Below are 15,194 nucleotides of genomic sequence, written 5' to 3'. Positions count from 1 at the left end.
CCGTGTTATTATTTTCCGCTGCATATCTAGTTGATTGGTGATTTGTTTGTGCTTCCATAAAATTGCATGATTAATTGATTAATTAATTACTTGGCTAAATTAATTAATTAGGGTTAATCACAAGGGGTCATTCAGATTGTGACCTAACATAAAGGCTGCACAATAATCTTCTACCATCTCACTCAAGCCATCTCCGATTGACTCATCATCACTATCCAAACTATCACATGTTTGAAAATGTCTCTCCTCACCAATAAAGCTAATCAAACTTAACCAACCGCCCCAATTTTTAGTGATAGTTTCGGCACTTTTTAGTCAACCCTTGAGAAAGTGGGTTGAAACAAGTCAAGTTTATTGTAGTGAGTGTTTAGTGTGTAATAGAAATGGTAGAGTGGGATGTTAGTGTTGGGAATAGAAGAGTTTAGTATGTAACAAAAAGTAGAGTTTTAGTATTATAAATTTGTGAAGCAGAATCGTTTACACTTTTCACTGCATCTAATTCCTTAGTGATACTGTTTTTGGTGTAGTTTTATGTCTAATTGTTTTTTACCACAAACCCTCAACTTTTGGGGTTTGGCAAATCATGTTCTCAATAGAACCAACTGGAAGGCTTTTCATTGTGCAACGCAGTACTGTTGCCAAGAAAATTAGTAGTCTTGTATTCTTGTTTTCAAAATATAATTCCATTGCCAAAAGGTTAATTGGGTTCAGTTGAGTCAACTGTATGTCTCTGTTTCCTAGATTCCTAATGAAAGTTAATCGGATTCAGTTGAGTCAAGTGTATGTCCCTGTTTCCTAGATTCCTAATGAAATCTCAATAGCATTGGAAAAGTACCGACATACTACAAATTAAAGAATATTTCGGAGTACATCCAATCAAACTCATTTAGAAAATGGTCAAGTTCTAGATATGTAACAATCACAATTGAATGTTATACAAATTGCCTAAGTGATATGAAATTATACCAATTGCTCTTCATTATACCAATTCACAATTCTCAAATCTAGAATATGAAAACTGGAGCTACAGAATTCTCTCCATTGCTCTTCATTATACCAATTCACACATGGAGGTCCTAACTTGATATGAAATTAAATAGAACAGATTGCAATTAGTTATAAACACATAATGGGCTAACGTTTGAGTTAATATATTTTTTTCGCAGTTTTCAAGTAGTAAAAGTGTAAGGGTTTTTCCATATATAAGAAAAAAGACACTACAGAAAAGGAGTAGTATGTTCTACATCACAGCTTGTGGTAAGATATAATGGTTCGGATGAAAGTTTACAGGTATAAATGCTTAAAATGAACAAACCCAAAAGAGGTAGAGCTCTAAATAAAGAACCTAGAAATCAAAATTCAACATAGAAAGTAAAATCAACATAACAATCATCCACACCACAGCAGTAAAAAGGGGAAAAAAAAAACATCAAGCGAGAGAAACAATACTATTAATCTAATAGCGATACAGGGATTTAGAGATACTTTAACTGAATCATATACAGCTTCTATCAGTATTTATCTACTGTGAGGAGAGGAAGTCAGGAAGGAAGGAAGACAAAGAGGTTGCCGTTAAAAGGAAGAGGAGCTGGCGTGAACTAAATTTAAAACTATAAGACAAAAGGTGGAGAAGGAGAAGGAACTCAATTTGTAAAGGTGGAACAAAAGGTGGGAAGACAGCATTTTTAAACCATGAAATAGAAGGTGGGGAGGCAAAAAGTTGAAACCGTGAAAATAAAGAGTTTGTCAAAGGGTTTCAGTTGGAAAGACTTTGGGTTTGGGTTATATGGTGGAATTAAATTTGTAAGAAGTGGGTTTTATGGTAGAGATAGAGATGATAAATATTTTCTATTTATCTTGGTATTTTAAAATTGAGAAAAACAATTTTAAAATTGTAGGACAAATTCATAAAAGCAAATGGATATGACATGGCTGCTAATATGGCTCAACATGAGCGTAGCAACATTAAATGCAACTCTTCAGCTATTAGATTTACTAGTCGCTAACCCATGCGATGCACGGGAATAACTACCGAATGATTTCAGGGGAAAAAAAGGTCATAACCTTTCATATTAGATATACCAAAATGTGTCTATTGGAAGGTCATAACTTTTTATATTAGATATATACTAAAGGTGTCTATTGAATGAAAATGTGTCTATTGAATGAAAATGTACCTATTGACTGAAAAGTTGCCTATTGAATGAAAATGTGCATATTGAAGAGTCATAAACATTTCGGTATGAATAGTGGTTCATATTGATTTGGTAATTTTTTCTCAACTTCTTCTTTTTCATCTTTCTTAGAAACACAAGAAACTTGTGGGTTTTCTTCAAAATTTCTATTTGTAGAATCCAATAAACTTGGTTGTGTCATGGGGAGAATTTTGTGCCCATTTACTATTGCACATAAAAAGCCAAAAAATATAATTGGACTAAGAACCAGTTATATATAAACTATAAATTTATATGGTGCGAAAATCTAATTCAAACTCAAAATAAATTTCAACTAAAACATAAAAAATATTTTTATTACAATAGTCAATGATGAAACAATAAGAAGAATAAATTGTGAAGTGCAAATATACCAAACACACATTAAATGCCACATGTTTGATTTTAACTGCCATTATACTTTGATTTTACCACCAAAGTCTGGCCATTCCAAGCATGGTAATACAATCTTATACAAATTAGAACACAAGTAATAAAACTGCCAACAACACAAAATAATTAATAGGGTATATATTAATATTGAAGACAATGTTTCAACCAATAACAATACACAATATCATTCTTAGAGGAAAATAATAACATAAAGCAAATGCGCAGGATTCAATTTTTACAATGGCCAACAATTAAAGTATCAGTATAAAGAGGTATCTACTTCTTGATTATAGTGTCGAAGTCATGGCCATTTCATAAATTATAATACAATCTCGCTCTATATTATGGCCATAAGAAAATATTAAAACAACCTGTAATACTGCTTTAACCCAAATCTCCATTGCAAGTACCCAATTCAAACCCAAATGTTAAAATTCGAATGGAGATGAGGAAATACAAAACAATAACTCCAAACCAAATATGCTTAAATAAATAATCAAAGCCATTAAGCCAAAAAAAGTCAAATGGTGCACAAATAACAATATGTTGTGTAACTTTGGCACACAAAGTGAGGCAAAAAGTATGTAACCGAATAGTATAACAGCATCTTCTCAAAAAAAAAAAAAAAAAAAAAAAGAATAGTATAACACCATGATCAATACTTAGAGCAATTTCTCAATCACGGTTGACCAAATTATTTTCTAACCTTTTCATCAAGGGATATAGGGCCAATAATGTTGTTTTCTTATTTCTGTACTCTGGCAGAAAAGAAACCGGGAGAAATAAGAAGTGAATGTAAATACACAAAGAGAGAGTTAAAAGATATAGTAATAGTAGAAAATTGTATTGAAACGGTTTGTTTAATCCACCAAATGAAAAGACACAATTTTTCGTTGTTTTAAAATGTAAACATGTCACAAATTTACATAGTCACGTGACGTAATAAAGAGTGGTCAACAAAAAGTTAAACGTTTTGACTATTAGTTATTACTAGCTTTTTAACCCGCACCATGTGCGGGAACCTTTTTATTTTTATTTATTAAGAAATTTTTTTTTTAATAATATTTAAATACACTTTTACCACATACTAAACACCCAACACATATCTCGATTTACAAATCTAATTACAAACACCATAGGCAGATACCAAAAACTAATTTAACCCAAATCTAATACGACATACTCAGAACAAAATTTATTTTAAACCCAATACCATAATTAAAACAAAATCTAACTCAAATATCTAAATCTAAAGCAATCCAACCAAGTGCATTTGAAGATGCTGATTCAGAATCAGCTAACTTTTTTTTCTTTTGAATTCCGATGTGCCTCTACATTGCTTTTGTGTGGTTATGTGCTCAATGCTCATTTCATATCTTAGTTGTTCTTTTTTTCTTGCTCCTTTCCAATTGAGCAAATATCATTTCTCCTTCTTATTTTCCGCCTATCATGTCCCTTTTGTGAGGAATAAATATAGACCTTTGTAGATTCCGTTCAACCTCGACATTTATTTACTGCACAAAGTAAATGTATCTTAGAAGCTTGATAAGAAACTATAAAATTTAAAAAAAAAAAAAAAATCATAAATGCATATAAACCACAAAGTTTGATCATAATCTACAGTAAACAGTACACCAATTGTTTGTTTGTTTGTTTTTTTTTAATACATAGATTCATTGCATTATTGAAAGTGTATGGGGAGTTTTAACAGCAGGGCAGAATATGAAATTGCAAAAAGTATACCCATATTTCCTTGCAATCAAAATCTATTGCAAGTTGGACTACAAATTTGGTTATACAGAACAAAGTAAGTTTTCTTATACATTCACAAACTTATATGCTTCTAATTCAAGGAAAAAATTCAAGTTATTAAAACATAATTAAAAAACTATAAAAATAAAGAAATGTAAACATAAAAAGTTAGTTGTAAAGAAAAAAAAAAGGAAAAAAAAAAGAAGAAACATAACGCACTGAATAATATGGACCACTTAAAAAATGAATAATATCAATCAAATACACCAAAAATAATAGAGTGATATATTCGCAGAGATAGATAGATGAAAAATAATTTTAGAATTTGTTTAATTTTTTGGAAGAGTAAATTATCTTCAACAAATTTAGGAAAACAAATTATACATTATATCAAAATTACCAAACAATTATCTATTTCTATGCATCACGTGAGTTTGCGACTATTCGTGATTAATTATGAATAAATTGTCCAAATTGGATGATGTATTAAATGGTCCAAATTGGATAATGTATTTTAATGGGCCGGGGCAAAGAGATATCTGAGATAATTGTGAATAATTGGTCCAAATTGGATGATGTATTTTAGTGGGCCGAAGAGATATTTGAGTTCATGTCAAGTTTCCTCCAAAAAATAGAAAACGTAAACCTGTGCATAGGGACAAGCCGTACGTCCATTATTTGAGGACTAAGACACTGGCGATGAATTATTTGAGCATGCTTATCTATTAGACTATTATTCTGGGTCCAACCTCTTGTTCTCACTCATAAAAGTAGGGGCATTTGTAGTGACTACCACAACCTTTTTTGCGTTAATAAAAATCCATTATCAAATGAGTAGTCAAATTCTTGTATGATTTGGGACCGTACATGTTGAGAGAAGCAACCGCTAAGGGGTCGTTTGATACCGTTATTTGTATTTTTTAGAAATATATGTAGGTAAAAAAGTGTGTAGAAATGCATATAATATTATTTAAAAACTAAAAATATATGTTTAACCCCCTACACCAATTAGGCAATGGTCTAAGGCTCAAAATATATATACACTTAATCCCTACACATTTTCATCATCACCTCTCCAACAATCAATCAATCAATCATGGCATCTAATCATCACTCACTTTTTTCTTTTGCTGCATTGGCAACTACGTTCTCCATTATCTCGCATTGTAGCTTCTCTCCCATTGAGGCTCTCAATGGTGGCTTTACCATGGATCTCAACCACCGTGACTCCCCCAACTCTCCCTTCTACAACGCTTTAGAAACTCATTCGCAGCGCGTAGCCAAGGCCTTGCACTGTTCCATTAACCGTCTCAATTGTTTTAAGCCAACTTCTTCATTCCCCCAATTCACTCCAAACAGATTTGATCTCAGATTCCGGTGGATACCTCTTGAACTACTTTGTTGGTACACCACCCGTCCCAAAACTAGCCATTGTGGATACTGAATGTTCAATATGGGTATGAAACACCCTTGAACGTTTAAACCCCCAATGACAATATTACCAATTCAAGCTTTAAATCAAACAATGTATGTGCGGAAAATGATAACAAGCTTATAATAGAATTGATAAATAATCTAAGCCAAATATAAACACATCCACAGTAGTAAAAATAAGGCAAAGATAAAGGGAAGGAAGATGCAAACACACGGACAACACACAATGTGTTATCGAAGAGGAAACCGACGTCCTTGGCGTAAAACCTCTCCACCGCCCTCCAAGCAGTCAATAATCCACTAGAAAATGTACTTAGGATACATGAATAGCAATAAACCCTCAAAGCCTAATCTACCCAGGTACCTAAGCCCTCCAAGCTTCCTGCTCTAACGAGGTTGGGCCAAATCTTTTTCTTTTCTAGCTTACCGGATTCCGCCACTAGACCATAGCATCAACCAATATATATTGGTTCCTTCCAAACTACTTCCCTTAGCACCAAATGAACCTTTTCACAGACGTGGGTGTGGTAAGAAAAGGATTTGGTCAATGACCTCTCAAGGATGTGACAATGAAGAGGAAGAGAGTAGAGGAATTCGTAAAGACTCTAAGGCAAAGATTGTGGATGAATCAATCTTGTTTTTCTCTAGGGTTTCTCTCAAAAATTCTCCCTAGAAGCTCTCTCAATTTAGTGGGTATAAGGGTCTATATATAGTGGTGTGTGTTTAGAATACGAAGAGTCAATTTTTGCCAAACAGGGCTGATTGGCGGCTTGGCCTCGCGACTGGTCTGAGTCGCGAGTTCAAGCCTCGAGATAATGGCCTGGCCAGCCTGTGACTTTTGTCCTGTAGTGCGACAGCTGGCGCGACCCTTCAGCTCCCCATGTGTGCATCTCACGTGCCTGCAGTTGGCGGCTTGCCAGTCGCAAGTCAGCCGCGAGTCCTAGCCTCAAATCTCCGTCTTCTTGCACATACTTGAGCTTTTCTTCACATTTTCTCACACACTACCCTTACAATAATCCCACTTAAATACATGGTTACTAAGTGCTTAAATTACAGGCAAATTGGCACGGAATAAAGCCAACAAGATGGTTGATAAATTTCAACCTTACAATCTCTCCCTTTGGTTATTCCATGGCAAAACCCTAAAACAAACTCTAGACTTAACGTGTGAGTTGGGAACAATTGGAAAACTCACTCACACCTAACTCTAGGATCTATGAAGCTTTAGAACCATAAGAACAAGTAACTCCTGAAACATAACAACACAATAAGTTTATTGTATGCAGAAAACTTGTAATGCAAATGGAGCAAGCATAATGCAATCAAGCACAATAAAGTAAAGCAATAAACCATGGCAAGACCAAAAACAGGTAATCACTTCATACAAGTGATCAAAGTATTCATTCACACTTAGAATGAACATCCAAACATTCAAGTTGACAAACACAAGACAAATCACTTGAATGACCAACACTCAACCAATGCACAATACATGAAGTATGTGCATCTTGGAAAAATCCTACACGGGCACAAGAGTGACAGTACTTAAAAAGGAATGCATAGCATTAGGTTAGAAGTACTGATATAACAAAGCACAAAGGCTGCATAAAGCATGGTACAAACCACAAAGGCCTACAAGTGCATAAAACCAAACCTTAGAAGCTTACAAAAGCAGTATAAGTACAAACCTTAACAATAAACCTTAAAACCTACAAAGGTAGCAGGTACAAACCAACACAAAAATAAAGATGAACTGAACAAATACAAAATGGATACTGAAATATGATAGAAGCTAAAAATAGACAAAAGCAATAAACAAAAGCCTGTTAGCTGAAATCTCCCCCTTTTGTTGAGCTCCCCCTGCCAATAGCATCTCCCTCTTTTTGTCATGGAATAGCTAGTCTTCATCATCTTCTAGTTTTCTCTGAATTTGATCCAGTTGAGCTTGAATAGAAGTGAACTTCGTATCCCATCGAATGTTGAGATGGTGCAAGATAGATGTAAGTCCTGACATCTTTATACTCAGCTCATTGACAGATGCTACAAGAGAGTTTAGCTTCTTGTCGGTGGGGAATGAACTAGAGTACGAACCACTGCGGGATGTTAAAACTTCTGTTTTGAACATGCGCATGTTGATTGGACATGGTTTTGGGTAGGGAAAATCATTTTGAGAGGGATGGATCCCTTTCAGCTTCAAAATCCTTGAAATGAGGCAGCAAAAAGGAATGCAGATCCTTGACTCTATTCGTAGAACAGTTTTGCGAAGGATATGAAAGATATGAGTACATATATCAATCTCAACATCAGAAATCAGATCATGAAGGAACAGTGCACGTCCGAGATTCATATACCCTGTGCTGGATAAGGGATACATGTTGTGAAACATGACAATCGTAAGCACCCTCAATTTTGGAGGAAGAGATGAAACATTGACTAAGTTCCCATTTGAGGAAAAGTCCAAGTCTTCTCCAAGAACTACTCGAAGTAAGTCCTCATCTGGATGTAGGTCATCATAGACAAGAGAGATTCCAAGTATTAGTCGGTTGATGTGAAGAATCTTTGCGAGATATGTGGGAGAGACGGAGAAACTTTTTCCTCTAACCCAACACTTAAGTTCGTCTCCTTCAATAATTACATTGGCAAAAACTTCTTTTACCAGATTTTCATATGCATCATCAAGGTTGGAGAGAAAGTAATTTCAATCCTTGTGGGCAAATCATTGAGGGATGTCAGTGTCAAAGAGAGAATGTTAGTCAACGACTCTTTCAATCAGTGGTGTAGCCATTTTGAAGTAATTTTCATAAGTCTGAAAAGCAGCATACGATCAGAACTTGTTAGGATCGAACACACCGGATAGGGAACGAGTCCTTTTTGGTCTAGGGGAGAAATCATCAATTTCAATGACAGGTTCTTTCCCTTTGCTTTCATAGCTGATCTCTTGAATGGAGACATTTTGACACTACAACATGATTTAACACACACAAGAGACACCAGACAAGACACCAAACATTATTAGCAATGTGTCAGTTTCACACCATGGATACTGAAGAAAACCCTAAACATTTGAGATTTAGGTTCAAATCATGACAATGAGTATTAAAAAAAAAAAAAAAAAAAAAAATATGCCCAAAGCAGTGAGTATGATGGAAAAGAAAGAAAACCCATACCTTTTTTATGAAGATTTGAGAAGAAACGATGTAGAAATGGAGGATTTTCAAAGAATTACTCAGAGTGTTTGTGAGAGAGAAATAGGAAAGACAATGAACAGTCATAATAAGTATGAGGGAAAAAAACCAAAAAAAAGATTTTAAAATTGACCTGGAAATGCAAAACACGGGTTTTTCGCGTCTGAGATAAGTCGCCAGGTTAAGTCGCGAATCACCGAGAAACCAAGATTCTTGAAAAATCTTCTAAGTGTTTTTCACGATTGGAAGATCTACCCGCGAGGGAGTCGCGAGCCGAGCCGCGAAAATCTCTGTGTACCCCTCGCGATTGGACCTTCCACCCGCGAACAAGTCGCCACACTGAGCTGCGAAATATGCAAAAACACAAATTTTGAAAAAAATTTCCAAGTCTTTTTCGTGATTAGGATGCTAACCCACTAGTGACCCATGAAAGTCTCGGAGAGAGCTTCACGACTAGAGCATGCAACTAAAACAACCCGCAACAAAGTCGCCAAAACAAGGCAACACTATTTTTGAAATTTTTGATATTTTTGTAAAAACAAAATCACTTTCCAAAAACAAACTAAAAAACTCAAAAATCTTTTTGTGTTTGATCAACAAAGATTGAGTTTGTGAAAACACATTTAATTAAGTACAATCACACAAATGAATATGGCATTCATTGAACATAGACTTGTGTGTTGTTTGTGGATATCAAAATGAGATAGTACTTAGTCCAATGTGAAGCTTCAATGATCAATTCAATCAAGGCATACACAACTAGCACTAGATAATGTGACCTATCTCAATTATAGAAACATGCATATATGACCTCTCACATGCACTTGATAACAATTCTTTGAAGTTTTTCCTTTGGCTCCATATTTAACATATCATTTGCACTTTTTGAGGAAAGAAAATCTCATTATGAGATAAATGCCTGAAATTTTTGGTATTTTAATTGATGAGTTAGCCTTTGGCTTTTTGGGCATCATACATTTTATATTGGTCGCTTTCCCTTTTTCCTAGTCGAATACTAGTATGTGCGACAGACTTTTACAGTTCTATATCTCTTTTCATTTGGAGATTTACATTTAGAGAGCTCTTTTAAGCATAAAAATAAAAAAAAGTGGGAAGATATATAGGCATGAGTCTATGTATGTCTCAAGATCAACAAAATCATTCACTAATTATTCATGACAATGTTGAAGATCTATTTACAACAGTCACATAGATTTCAGAATTTCTTCCACAATGATATGAGTGCATGAGAGACAAGCTACGCTCGTTAAATGCACAAAGCCATTAGTATAAAGGTACAAGGCGAAATATGCTTTGAGACAAAAACTCAACAAAGCCGATCAATCTTTTTGGATTTTCTACTTTTTATGTGTTTTTGGATTTTTGACACAAAAGCAATAAAAACTTTGATAAAAAAATATCCACAAAAAAAATGAAGACAAACATAAGACACACAAAGCAACCTAGAACACATTAAGGTATCAAGGAAGACTGAGTTTAAGGAATGATACCAACACCAATTGTCTTACGCAAGGACTCAAACCTCGGGCCATCAAGAGGTTTGGTGAATATGTCTGCCTTTTGATTGTCAGTATTGATGAATTCTAGACATACTGTCTTGTCCTCTACTAAGTCCTGAATGAAGTGATAGCGGATCTCGATATGCTTTGATTTGGAGTGATGAACTGGATTCTTTGACAAGTTTATGGTACTAGTGTTATCATAGAACACACACATAGTGTCTTGAGAGATTCCATAGCCATGCAATAACTTTCTCATCCATAACAATTGGGCACAACAACTTCTTGCTGCAATGTATTCAGCTTCAGCCGTTGATAGGAATACTAAATTTTTCTTTTTGCTCATCCATGAAACCAAGTTATTTCCAAGATAGAAGCACTCACCAGAAGTACTTTTCCTATCATCAATGCACCCTACCCAATCAGCATCTGAATATCCCGCCAAACACTCATTCAAATCTTTTGTATACCAAATCCCATAGTCAGATGTGCCATTTATATAGTGGATGATTCGCTTAATTGGGATTCTTTAGGAGTAGCTTGAAACCGTGCACATACCCCGACACTGAATGCAATATCTGGCCTACTTGCTGTGAGATAGAGAAGACTGTCAATCATACTTTGATAAAGTGTTGGATCAACGTCAACACTGACTGCATCAATAATTAACTTAACCGAGGAACTCATGGGAGTATAAGTATGTTTCTTAGAGTCCAGACCAAATCTTTTGACAAGATTTTTGGCATACTTCTCTTGAGAAATAAATATTTCATCTCTTCGTTGTTTCACTTGAAGCCCTAGGAAGTAGTTCAACTCTCCCACCGGGCTCATTTCAAATTCCCTTTTCATTTCTTCCGAGAACTTGTGAGCTAGTTGATCAATCGTGGATCCAAATACAATATCATCCACGTACACTTGAGTGACAAGGAGGGATTTCTCATCTCTTTTAACAAACAATGTTTGATCTGCTTGACCTCTTTTGAACCCACGATCCAATAGGTAAGTAGTGAGACAATCATACCATGCTCTTGGTACCTGCTTCAACCCATACAAAGCTTTCTTCAATCTTAGTACATGACCCGGAAAGTGAGGATCTTCAAACCCCTTTGGTTGTTCAACAAAGACTTCTTCATTTAGAAAGCCATTTAAGAAGGCACTCTTCACATCCATTTGGTACAACTTGAAATCCATGATGCATGCTATGGACAAGAGAATTCGAATGGACTTTAGTCTTGCTACTAGAGCAAACGATTCATCAAAATCTATGCCTTCCACCTGAGTATACCCTTAAGCCACCAATCTAGACTTATTTCGAATAACTTCACCATCTTCAGGCCTTGGAACCAATTCCCACACATCATTTCTAACAAATTGGTGTAGCTCCTGGTGCATAGACTCTACCCAATTCTCATTTTTCAGTGCTTCTTCTACCCTTTTAGGTTGAAATTGAGCAAGATAGCAGTTGTATGTTACATGGTTAGCAGTAAACCTTGGCCCTTTTCTCAAACGAAGTCCCTCGTTCACATCCCCAATAATATTACTTGATATGTGATTGAGTGTCACTCTTGATGAGGGTTTCTTAGAAGTTGAAAGTTCTTCATCACGAGAAATTGGGGTTTGAACTTCTAGAGGAGTGAGTGGACTTGAGATTTCTTGTGTTGATCTAGTCTCTCTTCTTGATATAGGAGGTGTGGACTCCTTTCCAGGAGTTTCTTTCTCAGCATCATCATTTAGGGACATATCATCATCATCCTCTTTCTCCTTGAGTTTGAGCCCCTTTCCATCATCCTTAATTTCCTTTTCTGATATGGTGTCGTCTATGACCACATTGATTTACTCCATCACAGTCTTAGTACGCTTGTTGTATACTCTATAAGCTCAGCTATTTGTGAAGTAATCTAGGAATATTCCTTCATCACTCTTAGCATCAAATTTTCCTGGATTTTCCCTATAATTTAGAATGTAACATGTGCTCCCAAATACTCTGAAATACTCCACCTTGGGTTTCTTTTCTCTCCATATTTCATATGATGTCTTCTTCGTCCCAGTTCAGAAATAGATTCTATTACATATGTGACATGATGTGTTCACAGCTTTAGCCCAGAACCTTTGAGGTATGTTTTTGTTGAGTAGCATGACTCTTGCCATCTCTTGAATCACCTGGTTCTTTCTTTCAACCACCCCATTTTGTTGTGGAATCTTTGGAACTGAAAATTCCTTCTTGATACCATGCTCTTCACAAAACGTTTCAAATTTAGCATTCTCGAATTCCTTCCCATGATCACTTCTGATTTTGACTATGGGAACTCTTTTTTCACTTTGCAGTCTCTTGCATAGTCTTTACATATTATCACATGCTTCGGACTTCTCTCTAAGGAATTCCACCCAAGAGTACCTTGAGAAATCATCAACTACCACCATAATGTATCTCTTCCCTCCTAGGCTTTCAATTCTTGTAGGCCCCATTAGATCAACATGAAGAAGCTCTAAACACCGTGAGGTAGCAATCACATTCATCTTGTGATGGTTTGCCTTTATTTGTTTTCCCATTTGGCATGCTCCACATATAGTCTTCTCCACCTTTCCAAACTTTGGAAGTCCCTCAACTGCCTCAAGTTTAGAGAATTTACATACTTGTTTGAAGTTTGCATGTCCAAACCTATGATGCCAAATTTTCAGCATATCAACGTGAGCACTTCTACATGAAATAGGTGCCGTAGGAACTACTCCATAGCAATTATCAGTAGTCCTATTTCCCTCCAAGAATTGAATCCCATTTTCATCAATGATTATACACCCCTTCTTTGAGAATTGGACAAGAAAGTCTTCATCACATATTTGAGTGATACTTAAGAGATTTGCCTTCAATCCTTTAATGTATAGCACTTCTTTCAGTAGAGGTAATCCTGGTATTTCAACCGTCCCTTTCCCGAGAACTTGAGCATGACTCCCATTACCAAAAGTCACATAATCACATGCTTTCTCTTTAAGAGTTTTAAACAGTGATTTATCTCCTTTCATATGACGACAACATCCACTGTCAAGATACCATAAGCACGAGTTAAAATACCTTCAATGAGGTGTGTACAAACATACAAGCATGGGACAAGCATTCTTGACCATCAAACAGAAATTCATCTTTATTTTCCAAGCTTTTTCCCAGATTGAATTTTATTTTTCAGATTATCAACCTTTTCACACAATGTTCTATTTCTTCTTTTGTATTTCTTAATCAAAGAGTTAGACTTACATAGACTATTTGTGTAGAATGTGGTTCTTAGTTTTAGAGTATTTCAGCATATGAACGAACATCCTAGCATGTTTCTTGGATTTAATTAACTCTAATAGTTCATTTTTAGAATACCCTTCAAACATACTCATAGAGTCATTATCACAAACACCTAAACTACAATTCTGCATGACCTGTTTTACAGCTGCATCCATAGCCAAGGGGTCTAGGATCGCACTCAAGTAATCAAACCACAAAGAGTGCACCTGCTTTGATACCAATTGAATGTTCAATATGGGTATGAAACACCCTTGAACGTTTAGACTACCAATTACAATATTACCAATTCTAGCTTTAAATCAAACAATGTATGTGCGAAAAATGATAACAAGTTTATAACAGAATTGATAACTAATCTAAGCCAAATATAAACACATCCACAGTAGTAAATATAAGGCAAAGATAAAGGAAAGGAAGATGCAAACACACGGACAACACACGATGTGTTATTGAAGAGGAAACCAAAATCCTTGGCGTAAAACCTCTCCGCCGCCTTCCAAGCGGTCAATAATCCACTAGAAAATGTACTTGGGATACATGAACAGCAATAGACCCTCCAAGCCTAATCTACCCAGGTACCTAAGCTCTCCAAGCTTCCTGCTCAAATGAGGTTGCGCCGAATCTTTTTCTTTTCTAGCTTACCAGATTCCGCTACTAGACCATAGCATCAACCAATGTATATTGATTCCTTCCAAACTGCTTCCCTTAGCACCAAATGAATATTTCACAAACGTAGGTGTGGTGAGAAAAGGATTTGGTCAATGACCTCTCAAAGATGTGACAATGGAAAGAAAGAGAGTAGAGAAATTTGTAGAGACTCTAAGGTAAAGATTGTGGATGAATCAATCTTGTTTTTCTTTAGGGTTTCTCTCAAAAATTCTCTCTGGAAGCTCTCTCAATTTAGTGGGTATAAGGGTCTATATATAGTGGTGTGTGTTTGGAATATGAAGAGTTAGTTTTTGCCAAACAAGGTTGATTGGCGGCTTGGCCTCGCGACTGGTTTGAGTCACGAGTTCAAGCCGCGAGATAACGACCTGGCTAGCCTAGGACTTTTGTCCTATAGTGCGACAGCTGGCGCGACCTTTCAGCTCCCCATGTGTGCATCTCACGTGCCTGCAGTTAGCGGCTTGCCAGTCACAAGTCAGCCACGAGTTGTAGCCGCGAATCTCTGCCTTCTTGCACATACTTGAGCTTTTCTTCACATCTTCTCACACACTACCCTTACAATAATCCCACCTAAATATAAGGTTACTATGTGCTTAAATTACAAGCAAATTGGCACGGAATAAAGTCAATAAGATGGTTGATAAATTTCAACCTTACAGATACTGGTAGTGATTTGATTTGGTTATAGTGCAAACCTTGCATTGAGTGCAACAATCAAACAGCTCCACATTTTGATCCTGAA

The sequence above is a fragment of the Quercus suber genome, unplaced genomic scaffold, assembly GCF_002906115.3.
Source record: "Quercus suber isolate HL8 unplaced genomic scaffold, Cork oak 2.0 scaffold_207, whole genome shotgun sequence".
Classification (NCBI taxonomy): domain Eukaryota; kingdom Viridiplantae; phylum Streptophyta; class Magnoliopsida; order Fagales; family Fagaceae; genus Quercus; species Quercus suber.
The sequence above is the reverse complement of the archived record's forward strand: the minus strand, read 5'-3'. Positions refer to the sequence as shown.